Source organism: Callorhinus ursinus, unplaced genomic scaffold (genome assembly GCF_003265705.2).
Source record: "Callorhinus ursinus isolate GAN/ISIS: 27379988/994484 unplaced genomic scaffold, GSC_fseal_2.0 scaffold6, whole genome shotgun sequence".
Lineage (NCBI taxonomy): Eukaryota > Metazoa > Chordata > Mammalia > Carnivora > Otariidae > Callorhinus > Callorhinus ursinus.
This window is the reverse complement of record NW_027397068.1, coordinates 37,854,657-37,868,822: the sequence shown is the minus strand read 5'-3', so window position 1 is coordinate 37,868,822 and position 14,166 is coordinate 37,854,657. Positions and strand designations below refer to the sequence as shown.

The 14,166-nt window shown below is 38.8% G+C and overlaps 1 long non-coding RNA gene across 1 annotated transcript in view; it reads right to left on the bottom strand.

The window, feature by feature from the left end:
- Window positions 1-853: 853 nt before the first annotated feature.
- LOC112815598 (uncharacterized) overlaps window positions 854-14,166 on the bottom strand; it is a 37,781-nt gene continuing 24,468 nt past the window's right edge. The window contains exons 4-5 of the long non-coding RNA XR_003206026.2: window positions 8,308-8,420; window positions 854-1,405 (exon numbers count right to left, since the gene is read on the bottom strand). This is a non-coding gene — a long non-coding RNA (uncharacterized lncRNA). The remainder of the gene's footprint in view (window positions 1,406-8,307; window positions 8,421-14,166) is intronic.

Here is a 14,166-nt window from a genome sequence, read left to right as displayed (position 1 = left end):
GAGAATTGGTCTTAGCACATCCACTTAATACATTTTGATATTGTACATCTCACTTGGGTTATGGCTAAATGGAACCATCTGCCTGCCTTCTTACACATCCCTTCTTACATACTCGATTCATCTCTGTGCTCTGAAAATGGCATAAAACTTTTAGGAAGCAATTTACCAGCTACACGTATTTTGTTAGGGTATATCGACAGCTGCATGAGACAAATACAATTTTCAGGGTCATTCCCATGGTAGAGAAAGTTAACAATTACATCGAGACCCAAGAGAAGGTTGGCTAATTAAACTGGCATCTAACAAGCCATCTTCTGTGAAATTAAACCTTTCTGCTGCCATAGAAAAATGTTCCACAAATGTGTGTTTTCTTTGGTAGTCCTCTTTCTTGAAGTCAGTCCTTCCTTTAAATTACCTCTTAATGCTATTACCATTTCTCTGGAACATTAGGTAGCAAGGAATAATAATTGAAGGGTCGCTAAAGAGAGTGAGCTCTAGTGTAAGAGTGCCTTGGTTCAAACCAGGGCTCATGGATTCCACTTGAGACCTGCAATGGTGTCCAATACCACTAACTCTTAGTTTCTTTTTTTTTTAAAGATTGTATTTATTTATTTGAGAGAGAGAGAGAATGAGAGATAGAGAGCACAAGAGGGAAGAGGGTCAGAGGGAGAAGCAGACTCCGTGCTGAGCAGGGAGCCCGATGTGGGACTCGATCCTGGGACTCCAGGATCATGACCTGAGCCGAAGGCAATCGCTTAACCAACTGAGCCACCCAGGCGCCCTCTCAGTTTCTTTTTTTGTGTTTTTTCCACAAAAAAAATGTCTCAAAGAAGGATAATAATACTTATCTCATAAGGCTAGTCTAACACTGAACTTTTAAAAATCTATGTGGAATGTTTAGCAACTTGCCTGAAATAAGTACTTAATAAAGCTCCAGCTCTCAAAATATATTTGGCCCTAAATCCATCATTCTTACCATATATTAACTGAATGCCTACCATATGCTACATATTCTATCAGACTCAGGGCCTTCTACATGGAATAAATAAAGACTGCCTTTATAGATATTTAGGGTCTTAGTACTTTTCCTCTTGAGTGCCTGGTCAGTGACTTTATGAACAGAGCAAAACAAAGCAAAAAAGGATTTAAAAAAATATCAGCTGACTCATTTCTGTGCATGAATATCAACATTAACATATTCACCTCGTTTTTAAAAAAAGAAAAATATCTGTGCTTAAAATTTCACTTGGTTCACACATACTACAGGTTTTCTTTTCTTGTTGATTTTCCTGTGACTGGTAGCTATGATACAAAACATACGAATGGTCCTCCAAGGATGGGTAATATAACTTAAACCACAGAATTTTCATGTTTGCTGCTTTTCCTGAGTTGATCACTGAGTTGTCTGGAAAAAAAAATTATTTGAGAGCTATTTAATATTTAATATGTCTTGACAAGTCTGCTAGTCTAAGGATTTCATGCATTACTGAGCTACAAGTCTTTCATTGTCTTTCTCCTTTTACCATACATATCAAGTGCATGTCAACATCTGACATCACAAATCATAATTATTAATCAGTCACTTGGTACTCTGTGCATATTTCACCACGCAATTTTACCTTGGTGGAAATCAATTTAAATAATCTGTTCTTTCTCAGCCTTTACATTATTACCCAGGTGATTACATTCATTTCTCTGACCAGAGAAAAATAGATTGAGCCATTTAACCCCCAGAGTTATCACCTAGTTTTTATTGTTTGATAATTATACAGAGAAAGAACACACATACACAAGGAAGATCATTAAGATGAATGGAAATATAATGAAAATTCCAAATGAGAATTAAGGCAATAAATCCTATAAGAAATTTCAAGATTTCAGATAATGTCTGAAAGGGAAAAAAATGATATGTCAGGAGGTAAACTCAATCTCTTAACTTATTTCGTCAGCAAGTTTATGGAGAATCACAGACAGTCTCTGAGTTAGTATGATTCAATAAAACCCACAGAAATGTTTTCTGGCATCTGAAACTATAACAGATGGCACACCTATCTATATGCACATTAATGTGAGCTGATATATGCTTGCAGGAAATCAGTGTTATAAAGTGGTATGCCCACAGGAGGCCTTCCAATATTGTAATGCTCACTTAGACTCTTGTTTCTTTTCTAAATAAAACATGGTTTTCTATACTTTCTATGAAGTAGCAGCATCTTTTCCTTAAAGGCTAAGATAAGAACCAAGCAAGATTTTAGACTCAAAAATATATAAATTAATTTAGCAAAAAATATAAATATTATATCTTGGATATTATTTTATGCTCTTCAAATATTCCCTTAAAAGTAGCTCTACATTCTGCCATTTCTCAACTGATCATTCACGAAAGGAAAATCTCCTTTCCCAAAAAAACAGTTTGACATTTATGTTCATATCTTTTTATCACCCTTAAGGAGCCAGATCTGTTTACAGGCATCTCATTTAAGGAGAATTCTGATATGATGTGGAAAGAATTAAGAATGAAGAAATTGATCTGATCTAATTTGATGTAATATAAGCCAAGTGGTTTATTATAGACAAATTCCCTCAACTGTGAGTTGTTGCCCACTAAAGGAAGTTTCATATAAATGATTACATGAATGGAGAGATGTAAAATCTGGCAGACACAGCCATCACAATATTAATTTCTTTTTCCATAAACGGTATTTCATACCCCTCCAACCAGATGTAGTCAGGAGAGTTACTCAAATGAAAATTACAAAAATATTCTTATATGTAGTTGATGAAGTTAACCACCCACATCTGGAGATTTGTGGGAGGATAAGAAGTCAAACTTTAAAACATATAAATCACAGGAACCTATCAACCTCCAATCCTCTATAGATCTAAATCATCTCTACCACAAATGCCAAAATCACCAAAATGTCTCAGTTAAATGGTGAAGAGATGAAGAAAATGTAGACAGTTCCAGCCAAAGTCATGGCTTCTCTAACTCTCACCAACTGGATGTAGCACTAATGAGTTGTCACTTTGAATTCTTTGCCAGGCACATGTATATATTATTTATTTCAATAGCAAATTATGGGAACATGACAAGTAGGAGTCTTAAGTGAATGGGAGAAGTTCCTGACATGGGGTTAGACCAAGGCAACTTTAAGCAGGAGGGTGGACCAGTGTGGTCCCGTAAAGAAAGTCTAGAAACCGAGAGGTAATGGTTAAAACCTTTTATAGAAATTTGATATTGCTGGGACATTTTTATTGTATTTTATAAAGGTGTCCATCCTTAACATAATGTAAATTTAAAATATGGTGATAATGATGATGATGATGATGACGATGACAAGGAAGAAGGAGAAGAGGAAGAAGAAGGAGGAGAAGGAGAAGAAGAAGAAGAAAAAGAAAATGTGGTTAGACTATCTAGGTCCTACTAATGTCCTGGCCAAGATAGAAGACAAAACAGAGGCATAGTAGAGATGATTTTATACTGTCTTTAAAGTCAAATCTAACATTGGCTTGTGAATGATGTTCTTCTGGGTAAAGACGTGGATTATCATCTTTACTAGCTATGTAATTTTGGGCAATGCTGCCCTTAAACCCAGCAAGCAGGGCCCCTCCCCTGGGCCACACATAGGAGACCCTACTCTTCAGAGTATAGTTGATCCTGAACAATGCAGGGGTTAGGGGCAGTCAAAAATCCATGTATAACTTTTGAATCCTCCAAAACTTAATTACTAATAGTCTACTGTTGACAGGAAGTCATACTGATAACAAAAGCAGTCAATATTTTATATGTTATATGTACTAAACACTGTATTCTTACTATAAAGTAAGCTAGAGGAAAGAAAATATTAAGAAAATCATAAGGAAGAGAAAATAATTTACAGCGCTGTACTATATTTATTGAAAAAAAAAGCGGCATGTTAAGAAGGCCTGTGAAATTCAAACTTGTGTTTTTCAAGGGTCTGTTCTTTAAAATGCCCAAGCTCTCATAGCGTGGCTGGAACTAGAGCCTTCCAGGAAGGGTACCCTATATCCAGACCCTCCACATGGGTTCTATTTACCGGAAGCTCCAACCACCAGACCACCCACCTCCAGCCTGTTTCTCCCCTTCAGGGAGATTTCCAATCATCCACCTACACCTTCATCCCATCTCTCACATGTGGGACTGGCCAAATGCCACAAAGAGCTCCAGGACTCCTGCCTATTATTTCTAAGGGGGGGGGAGCAGAATATGCCACCCCAAAATGTGCCACTTTGGCAAGTGGATTATTTTGAGCTGAAGGCAATCAGAGTCCAACAGACTCAGGAAGAGATAGTAACTGCCCCCCTTAACCGCCTAAAAGAATTTGGATAGGAGGCCTGAACCAGAAGAGAGCTAGTACCAGAAATAACTTTTTAATATCAGAAAAACTTATCTGTGTGGCACAGCAAACCTTGTTTACCAAACATTTGCTCTTCTCCTCTTCCTATGAATTGTCTTCCTCACCTTTGAAGCCCAGAACCCTATCCTCGTCTCCTTAGCTCAAGATGGTGTATAAGCCTCATTTACCTGACTTCTGGGGAATTTCTTTTTTTTTTAAGATTTTATTTATTTGACAGAGAGAGACACAGCGAGAGAGGGAACACAAGCAGGGGGAGCGAGAGAGGGAGAAGCAGACTCCCCGCTGAGCAGGGAGCCCAATGTGGGGTTCGATCCCAGGACCCTGAGATCATAACCCAAGCGGAAGGCAGATGCTTAACGACTGAGCCACCCGGCGCCCCGGGAATCTCATATTTTTAATGGGACTCCCATACATACAAAATTTTTCTCCTGTTAATCTATCTTATGTCAATCTGACTGGCTAAAGAACCTAGAAGGAAAGAAGGGAAAATTTTCCCACTCCTACATTTCCTTCAGGGGCCACATGAAAAGCCTGGTTGTAGAGCAGCCTGTCTAGTGGATTGCTTCCAAGTGACTTGAGATGTCTCAAATTGTTTAGATAGACAGGGCCCAGCAAAAGTACGTTTGCCCCTCTACCCATTCTCTCTCTCTTTCTTTTTCTCCCTGACTCAGGCAGCCCTGACTTCAAACAAATGACTTAACCTTTCCAAACCTCCATTTCCTTGTTGGTTGAATGGGAAAAAAACGTAATACTTAAAACATCATGTTGTTCTGAGAATTAAACTGCGTAAAATGTGTAAAACACCCAGAGAAGTGCCTGATGCAATGTAAGTTCCCAATAAACAACACTGTTACTACTCCAATATTGTGTACACATTTCTAAATACATATAGTAGATGCCTAACAAATAATCATTCCCTCATAACACCATCAAACACAATCCTAACTTACTCTATACAATGACCTCAGCTCAGTCCCCATCTCCTCTTTATTCTAACCCTGCTGTAGTCAGGAGAGGTACTGATTCTAGCTCTCCCTACTGAAACCTGCTTCTTTTCCCATCTTCAAATGGAGTTCCCTATGTGGCTCAGTGTAGTCTGCCATTCTAGGGTCACAGATTTGCAGCACATGTGCTGCGAGCTGATTGGTTAACAAAACTCGTTTCATCCATTCGCAGGCATTTACATGCTTCCAGGTGAAGTATGTATCCTCAAGTTGGTAGGAGACCTTTCATCAGGCTTTGTCTTACACTGGTCTCATTCCCAGAAGTACGTTTCTGTCACAGCCTTGTAGGCATTTGAATTTGTGAGTTTTTACACTTCAACTCCTTTAGCTTTTATCCTTATTTACTATTGAGGAATAGAAAGACAAATAGTTTAACCTCACGGCTAGTGACACAAGGAGGTCCCTTTTCTTACACACTTGCTCCCCCCCCCCCACAGCTTTCTTGGTATGTGGTCCTCTGCTGCCCCCTAAGGGCCTCTGCTCACTTTACCCACCGGCCTTGATTGGGTCTGTTTGAAACCATTAATAATCCTTGTTCCGACTTTAGTGTATGGAGTGCAGTGTACGGCGTGTATCCAGGAGTAAATTACAAAGTTCTACATCATAAAGGATGATTTTGAAGCATGAAATATACTTCCCACCTGAAAGTGTCCTTTTTGTGAGGTCCTTTTCATAGGACTAATCCCACTTTCTTGAAATACATCACTTGTCTATTTACAGCCCCCACTAAATGGAGAACACAGACAGAGCTATTTAATCTAGCCTGGCCATGAGGAAATGGCTCCAACAAAAAGAATGCCTACTTAGACTCATGTAAAGTTAGTAGGAAATAGATATGCAACTGAGAAAAATCTTAGAGTTGTTGAGGAAATGATAATAGTTCATCATGGCTGAAGAGTTGAACATTGCAGGTAGGGATGGGATGAAGAAAGAAAGTGGGAAAGGAGGAAATTGGAAATATAAGTTAGATCAAGATCATTAGGACCCATATTTAAAAGTTTATACTTTATTCTAAAAACACTGGAGAACCACTGGTGGGTTTTAAGCAGCAAATATTGTGGTCAGGGTAATATTTTGAAAGATCACCTAAGAACAATATTATAGCAATCCAGGCAAGAGAGGATGATTGTCTAGACTAGGTGAACAGAACTGAGGATTGAGAAAGTGGATAAGGTCTGGAGATATTTAAAAGGTAAAATCAACAGCGATTATGAAGAGAAGAGATGCATCAAGGATGATCAAGTTTCTGTTTTGGATCACTGAGTATGTATGGTAGAAGAATTAACTAAGGTCAGTATCTCAATACAAAAATATGAACCATAAAAGGAAAAAATGATAAATATTGTCAAAATTTAAAATTTCTGCTCTTTAAAAAACACACGAAATAAATCAAGTTAACTGGGAGAAAATATTCACATAATACATATATCTGAAAATGATATGGAGCCCCTTTTAATTGAATTCTAATAGCAAAACAAAATGACATGTCTCAACAGTATTTTGAAGAACAAAAAAATCAATTTTCAAACTTTTTTAACTAATGTGTGATACAAAGCATTAGTGTCCCTCTATCTAAAAATACTATTTAATTCAGCCTAAATCTTTCAGAATATTTTCACTCAGTGAACCTTTATGTAGATATCATCCTTTCTAATAAAGAGCCTCATTGAATCATCACAAAAGTAGAAACAATAACAAATGAATGTAGCAGAATGAAAAAGAGGCTGTACTAATGATCAGTGTTAATACAACCACTAAACAGCTGCTCAGCTCTTTCCAGAACCAGCCTTACCCTCGACTACATCTTCTTGAGCCTTTCTCTTCTGACTTTGGACCATCTGTCATTTGGCAGATAAGCCATATTCTGAGACCTCTATATTCAACCACCATTCTTAAACCCTGTGAGTATGCACTAATTCTAAACAAGACTATGATGATCTACGTTAACATTTTGTTTTCCTTAGTTTCATTTAAAACTCTGTCACACCTGGGAAAAACTTAGATTTCAGGAGCAACATGCAGCATAATTCCCTTTGAGAAGGTTCCCAACCTTCTGCAAGCTTTTAGTATCAATTCAATAAATTTTCAAGCCTTGCAAAGAAAGAGAATACCATATAATTTCCTCTAGTCAATAATGAAGATTCACTGGGGATTCAGCTAATTTAGAAGTCTCACAGATTTTAAGCATCTGTAGGATTTTTCTCCTTAGCTACATTCCAATCTCAGTCCTGAATATAATATTTTAGTTATGTCCATATTCAATTATCATTTTCCTGCTTTCCAATGTTATCTATCACTCATGAGAAATGGAAATAAAATTCTCTTTCTTGATCTTTGAAATAGCCCAGAGTACTCAGGCAATTTCCAAATCTATTTTCTCAGTTGTGTAGGGGAAGAAAACGAAATGGAACCAGCTTTCTGAGCTAAATAGGAAAAGTTCAGAACTGAGATGAAGAGCTAAATTATCATTTCCAGTACATCAAATCAACAAGTTCATAGACAGCCTCGGAAATTCTAACTCTAAACCTTTCTAATGAACTCCCACTGAACAGATCATCTAAGGTGAGGGGAGAGACATGGAGGCAGGCAGTGTCATCTTCATATATGACTATTCCTAGAGTCTATTTTGTTTAGAGCAAGTATAGCAGGTCATTACTCTTTTACAAGCTCTCCAGTTTGTGCTTAGAAGAGTCAAAATACTTGATTTAAAAAATAAAATGAAAAGAGCTCTTACATGCAGTAAAACCAATTCAGTTTTAATTCAGAAATAAAAATAGACCCTAGTGTAACCCACTGTTTACTCTTCTACTTAACCATGTTTTTACATTCCGGTAGAGAAAGGCAAGTTTACTCTCTGCACAAATGCAAACATTTGAAATAACCACAGGGCAGTGTACAAGAGGTCCCCAAAACAGGAAAATTACCTTCTTTCTTCTACTGTTTCCATCCCTTCCCTTTTTCAATTTAGAGCATTGACTGGTAACTTCTCCATATGCCTAGAACCAGTGGGTATAACTTCTTAAAGGACAAGATGGTGCTGTAAAAATAACCATGAAAGAGACAGGATTAGGGTGCTGGTGCTACCATCACTAGAGAGCAGTGGCAGCTTCTGGCACCCACAGCTAGTAAACACAACAGCGAGCTAAAGATCAAGACGGTTCACGTGTTAGTACGCTTTGCTTACCAAGAAAGCACCTCCTATATTTGAACGACCTTTACACTAAAAACAAACATGGTGGAACTGAAGGCAATACATATTTTAACTACACTTCCTCCGAAGAAAACACTATTCCCACTAAACATGTAAACAGATTCATATTACTGCAAACACTTGGGAGAACTGTAATAGTAGGCACCATGGCCCCTCGCCATCAGAAAAATATAAAGGCTAACAGAGCCTAACCCTGTCACCTCTTGCTACTCATTCAGGAGCTCTTTCCTTTCCAAAGACCAAGTAAGGAAGAGTGGAAATAAGGACAATATTTTTTCGTTACTGATGGAAATAGAGTTTTATGAATATGCAGTTTCACTCCAACCCCCAAAAATCTGTATTTAGGATCCTCTTATTAAGTAAAATCAGTCTCTGTTTCAGTTTTCAACACTGGCACAAATAAAACACATACGCACTAACACGTATATCGAAAATGTACACACAATTTTCAGGGAACCTCAGAATTCCAGAGCACACATTCAATTCAATTCAAATCTATGTGCAAACACGTATTTGGCCTGTCAAGGTGTGTTACGAAAAGCATAAGTTATATTTACCTTTCAGCTTTTGACGCTGCCTCATCACCAATGTACAGAGTACTCCTCCTTTCTTATTGTCTGTAATAAGTCATAAACATTTAGAATTAAGCAGGAAAACCCTGGCCCTAATGTTAGAAAGTAAACAAACCAATTAAAAACAAAACAAAACAAAACCTCAGCTGATTCTAATTCTACAATTCAGGGGACAAATTCCAAAGCCATCTATGGTACTATGATTGGTCGGATTTTGCTTTCTGCTTAAGGTTTTTGTTATTGTATAATGTTATTAAGCATAAAGGGAAGAGATTAAGAAGTGAAAGAAGATGAAACTCTCAATCCAGGACACTTTTTTTTCTTTTTTTGAAGTAGGCTCCACGCCCAGTGTGGAGCCCAATGTGGGGCTCAAACTCACAACTGTGAGATCAAAACTTAAGTCAAGATCAAGAGTCAGAAGCTCAACCAACCAAGAGCCACCCAGACACCCCACAGGACACTTTTAAAAAATGTGTTTTAGGGCACCTGGGTGGCTCAGTTGGTTAAGCGACTGCCTTCGGCTCAGGTCATGATCCCAGGGTCCTGGGATCGAGTCCCACATCAGGCTCCCCCTGCTCTGTAGGAAGCCTGCTTCTCCCTCTTCCTCTGCCTGCCACTCCCCCCTGCTTGTGCTCTCTCTCTGTCAAATAAATAAATAAAATCTTTAATAAATAAATAAATAAATAAGTGTTTTAAGGCACCTGGGTGGCTCAGTCCGTTAAAGCATCTGCCTTTGGCTCAGGTCATGATCCCAGGACCCTGGGATTGAGCCCTGCGTCTGCCTCCCTGCTCAGCAAGGGGCCTGCTTCTCTCTCTCCCTCTGCCTCTCCTCTCTGCTCATGCTCTCCTTCTCAAATAAATAAATAAAATCTTGAAAGAAGAAAGAAAGAAAGAAAGAAAGAGAAAGAAAGAAGGAAAGAAAAGAGAAAGAAAGAAAGAAAGAAGAAAGAAAGAAAGAAAGAAAGAAAGAAAGAAAGAAAGAAAGAAAGGAAGGAAGGAAGGAAGGAAGGAAGGAAGGAAGGAAGGAAGGAAGGAAGGAAGGAAGGAAGGAAGGAAGGAAGAAAGAAAGAGAGAGAAAGAGAGAAATGTGTTTTAGTGAAGGAAAAATAGAACCCTTCATTCTCCTGCTGCCACACGTGGTTCAATCCCCATGTCCCCAGCCTGCTCCTACCTGGGATAAGGAACTTTCCCTGATTCCTGTCCTACACTCTCAGCTTATTCCCTAAAAGTCTCTGACTTCTTCCATTCTATCTACTCTAGATTTGCAGGTCCTCTACCTGCAAAGCTTTTCCAACTCTTCAGAGCATTTCATCCACATTTAAAGAGAAGCAGCCTCTTGGCATCCCTTTGCATGCAGCCACAGCTTTAACAGTGACACATCTGTGTTTCGCTGCACCTGAGCTGACATGGATTCAAAGTGCCCCAGCAGTAGCATCTTTGCATAGGCGGACAATTATACATCTATTCCCTCTCAGGGAAGAGAGAGGAGACCACCCGCCCTAAACCAATGCCACCAGCTAGCTCTCCCTCTGGTTCTTTACAGCCCCCACGCAGCTGTTTCAGCCCTGAGGGAAAGCATGGCTGCCTCAGTTTGACTCACACCTACAGGGCTTTTCTTCATTCCCACTCTCATTTCCATGATCCCCAACTGCTCGCCTCTCTCCTCCCCTTTTATCTGTATTAGAGGAAGTACAAGGCTGTGGGCAGAGCCCTTTTGTCTCCCTGTATAGATCAGACGTGTAAATAAACACATCTGTTTGGCTAGGGCATAAGCAAAGCCTTAAATAGTAGCATTGCCTAAAAGACATGGCTAAGTTCTGCTAAAGAATTATTACAATTAAGACTTCTCATGACAAGGCAGCTTTCATACAGCTAATCAAACAACACGACACCGTTTCACAAACCCATTTGCCTCCTTTTTGCATGTATGAAAAATGCTGTTACTTAGAGAGCTGCTGAAGGCAAGCAACTGCATGTAACAGCCAAGTAAATCCATGTTCTCAAAACAGGGCACCACGGAGAAAATCACAGTCCTTTAAAATAACAACTCTCTCTAAAGCAGATAAAATCCTTACAAAAAAAAACAACAACAACAAAAAACTGTTTTAGAGAATTGCAGTTGCTTTCATGAATTTCTCTCCTCCCAATCTACTCGGTATTTGTTCACAAAAATGGATGTCAGTACTAGATACGCATTTTGTTATTTGTGAAAAACACATCTCTTGAGGATTGTCTACTTTATTAGTACTGAGCAGATTATTAACCAATTTTTTAAGCTATCTTTCTTGAAGGGAAACGTAATGGTTCCTGTTTATTTCTTATGTTTAAAAAAAAAAAAACCTAAACTACACTTACATAACACCAACATCATCCACATTTATACAACACAATTTGTTCGTTTAGGTATTTCTCAAACATTTTGAAAAGCTTTTAGCTCTATTTCTGTTTCCAAGTCCAGGGCCAAGTACAGTGTTGTCTAGAACAGAAGCCCATCCTCTGTTATATAATTGTACCCATTATTCAGCCAGCATGGCCACCAGGCAAGGGTGAATAGCTGGTCCTGGCTCAGGTCATGGCACACGGCACTTTGTCATGCCACAAATTAGCTGCAGGCAGCTCTTGGGCCAGATCAGCCCAGGGCACCGCCCTGCACTCTTCCCAAGTATTAATCACCTTTCTGAATGTCATGGTGCCTAACACGTGGACAAAAACAGAATTCCAGCCAGGCTCCCTAGACCAGTTCACTCCACTGGTCCACTTTTCATGAGGATGGGTCATGTCACTTGTTTACTTTCTCCTACAGTGTTACAACCTTCAGATCTTGCACACACTGAATCCTACCCCCTTATCCATCTGGCAAATCCACACTCCTGAGGCCCAAGCAAATCCTCTAGGGCAAGGCTGTGCCGATGCCAAACGACACTGTTTATCTTTCCTTTTTCAGTGCAACCAGCAGATTCTGTACTCACTTCCTTTCTTCTACTAAAGCTCTGGTTACACTGCACTATGATGATTTGTTTGCATGCCCTTCTCCCCTGCCCTCACCTTTGCCCTTAAGTTTCTACTGGGGACTAATCGCAATGCCGCTCCTCAGCCTTCCCTGAAGGCTCTAAGTCGGTTTCCTCATTATATGCTCCCATTCTGTCCTATTCTCTTCCTTTATATAAAATCACATCTGTCAGCATCTATGCAATTTCTATTTCCCAGAACCTTAAGTTCTCTAACTATAGGGACGTTGACAGCCTTGTTCACAGTTGCATACCCAATGCCTGGGACAGTGCCTGGAATCTGTAGTTCTCAACTGTTTGAAAACATTAGGTGAACAAAAGAATGCATGGTAGCTTCTTGAGAGCTGGAACTCTATCTTATTCAAGTTTTTATGCCCAAGTCTGTGAGCAACAATTTTCTGAATCAACGATCAATTCAGTAAATTGTGTGTTATTCATTTATACTCTACAAACAGCGGCAAGTTACAACAAACTTGATTCTCAAGGAAAGTGTATAACTTAATTCCCCAAAATTTATAAGGATCACAGATACAGCAGAGTAGAATAAAGCAATGGGAATTGAGATTTTTAAGTACATTTTTTAACTAGTAGTATCTTGAAAATATTGTACTATGCCATAAAAATTTGCTCTGATATATGTCCAGCAGCTAAACAAAAGCCAATACATATTCATACATGTTTGTCAACAAGCATGGAAAAATAAAATCACAGGTAATTCAGAGTAATTCAAGCCTTGACTTTAGTTTTACTTTCAATATTCCTTTCTACTCATACTTGCATATTTTTAAAAATAATCAATTAGTCATAGTCAACATTTATGTGCAGAGACCATATGAGGCAGTATGGAGAAATGCAAAAGAAACAGGAGGAAGACAGATGGCTCCATGTAATATACATAATAAACTGTCCTGCTTTGCTCTGCCTTACTTGAACATTATGCATTCAATCCGTAATGCTTTATATTCTTTTGCATTGGTGTGGGTTTTCTCCTGTGATTAGACCTAAAGTTCCCTGGCAACAAATACCTTGACTTTTAGTTAACTCATTTCCATCACTAATTGTCCTTCCTTTTTACTCTATCAATTCATACCTTCATTCATCAGATATTTTTTGAGCGTCTGCTGTGTCAGTTACTCTGCTAGACATGGGATATACAGTAGAAAATAAGATAAAGTCTTTGCTCCCATGCAGCTATACTGAATATGGATGTGATAGGTGGGGCAGAGCCAAGATGAAACAAGTAAACAAACAAATATGAAAACTTGAGCTGGAAAAAGTGCTATAAAAACACTTATGTATAAGGGATTACATTAAGAGATTAGAAACTGATAAAGATAGGGTTATTTAAGATGAAATGGTCAAAGAACATTTAAGCAAACACCTGAATATATTAAGGAAAACTTTGAAAGATCTGGGTAGAAGAATGTCTTAGGCAGAGAGAACAAAAAACGCAAAGGCCCTGAGGTGGTAATGAGCCCTGTGAGTTCCAAGAACATCAGAAAGATGGTGTGGCTGAACCTGAGTGAGTAAGGGGCAGAGGAGTATAAAATGGGGTTAGAAAGAGCAGATTATGTAGGGTCAATCTGGGCTGTGGTAAGCAGTTTAGATTTTATATTCGTGTGATGAGAAGCTTATGGAAGGTTTTGAGTAAGGGAGTGACATAATCTTATTTGTCTTTTAAGAAGACTAGTGTAGCTGCTATGTGGCAAATGGACTAGCATGTTGCAAAAATGGGAGCTGGGGGACCAGTCAGGAGATATTACAAGGGAAGGGACTGGGCAAGAGGTGTTAATGCTTTGGACTGAAGAAATGAGAAGAGGTCAGATTTTGAATGTACTTTGACAGTAGAGCCAGAAGATGGTACTTGCTAATGGTCTGCATCTGAGTTTTGCATCTGAGTTGTGAGAAAATGAGAAGAATCAAGGATGACTTCTAGGTGACTGATCTGAAGAGTGATAGGGCTTTGATATGTGGAAGACTAGGGGAGAAGCC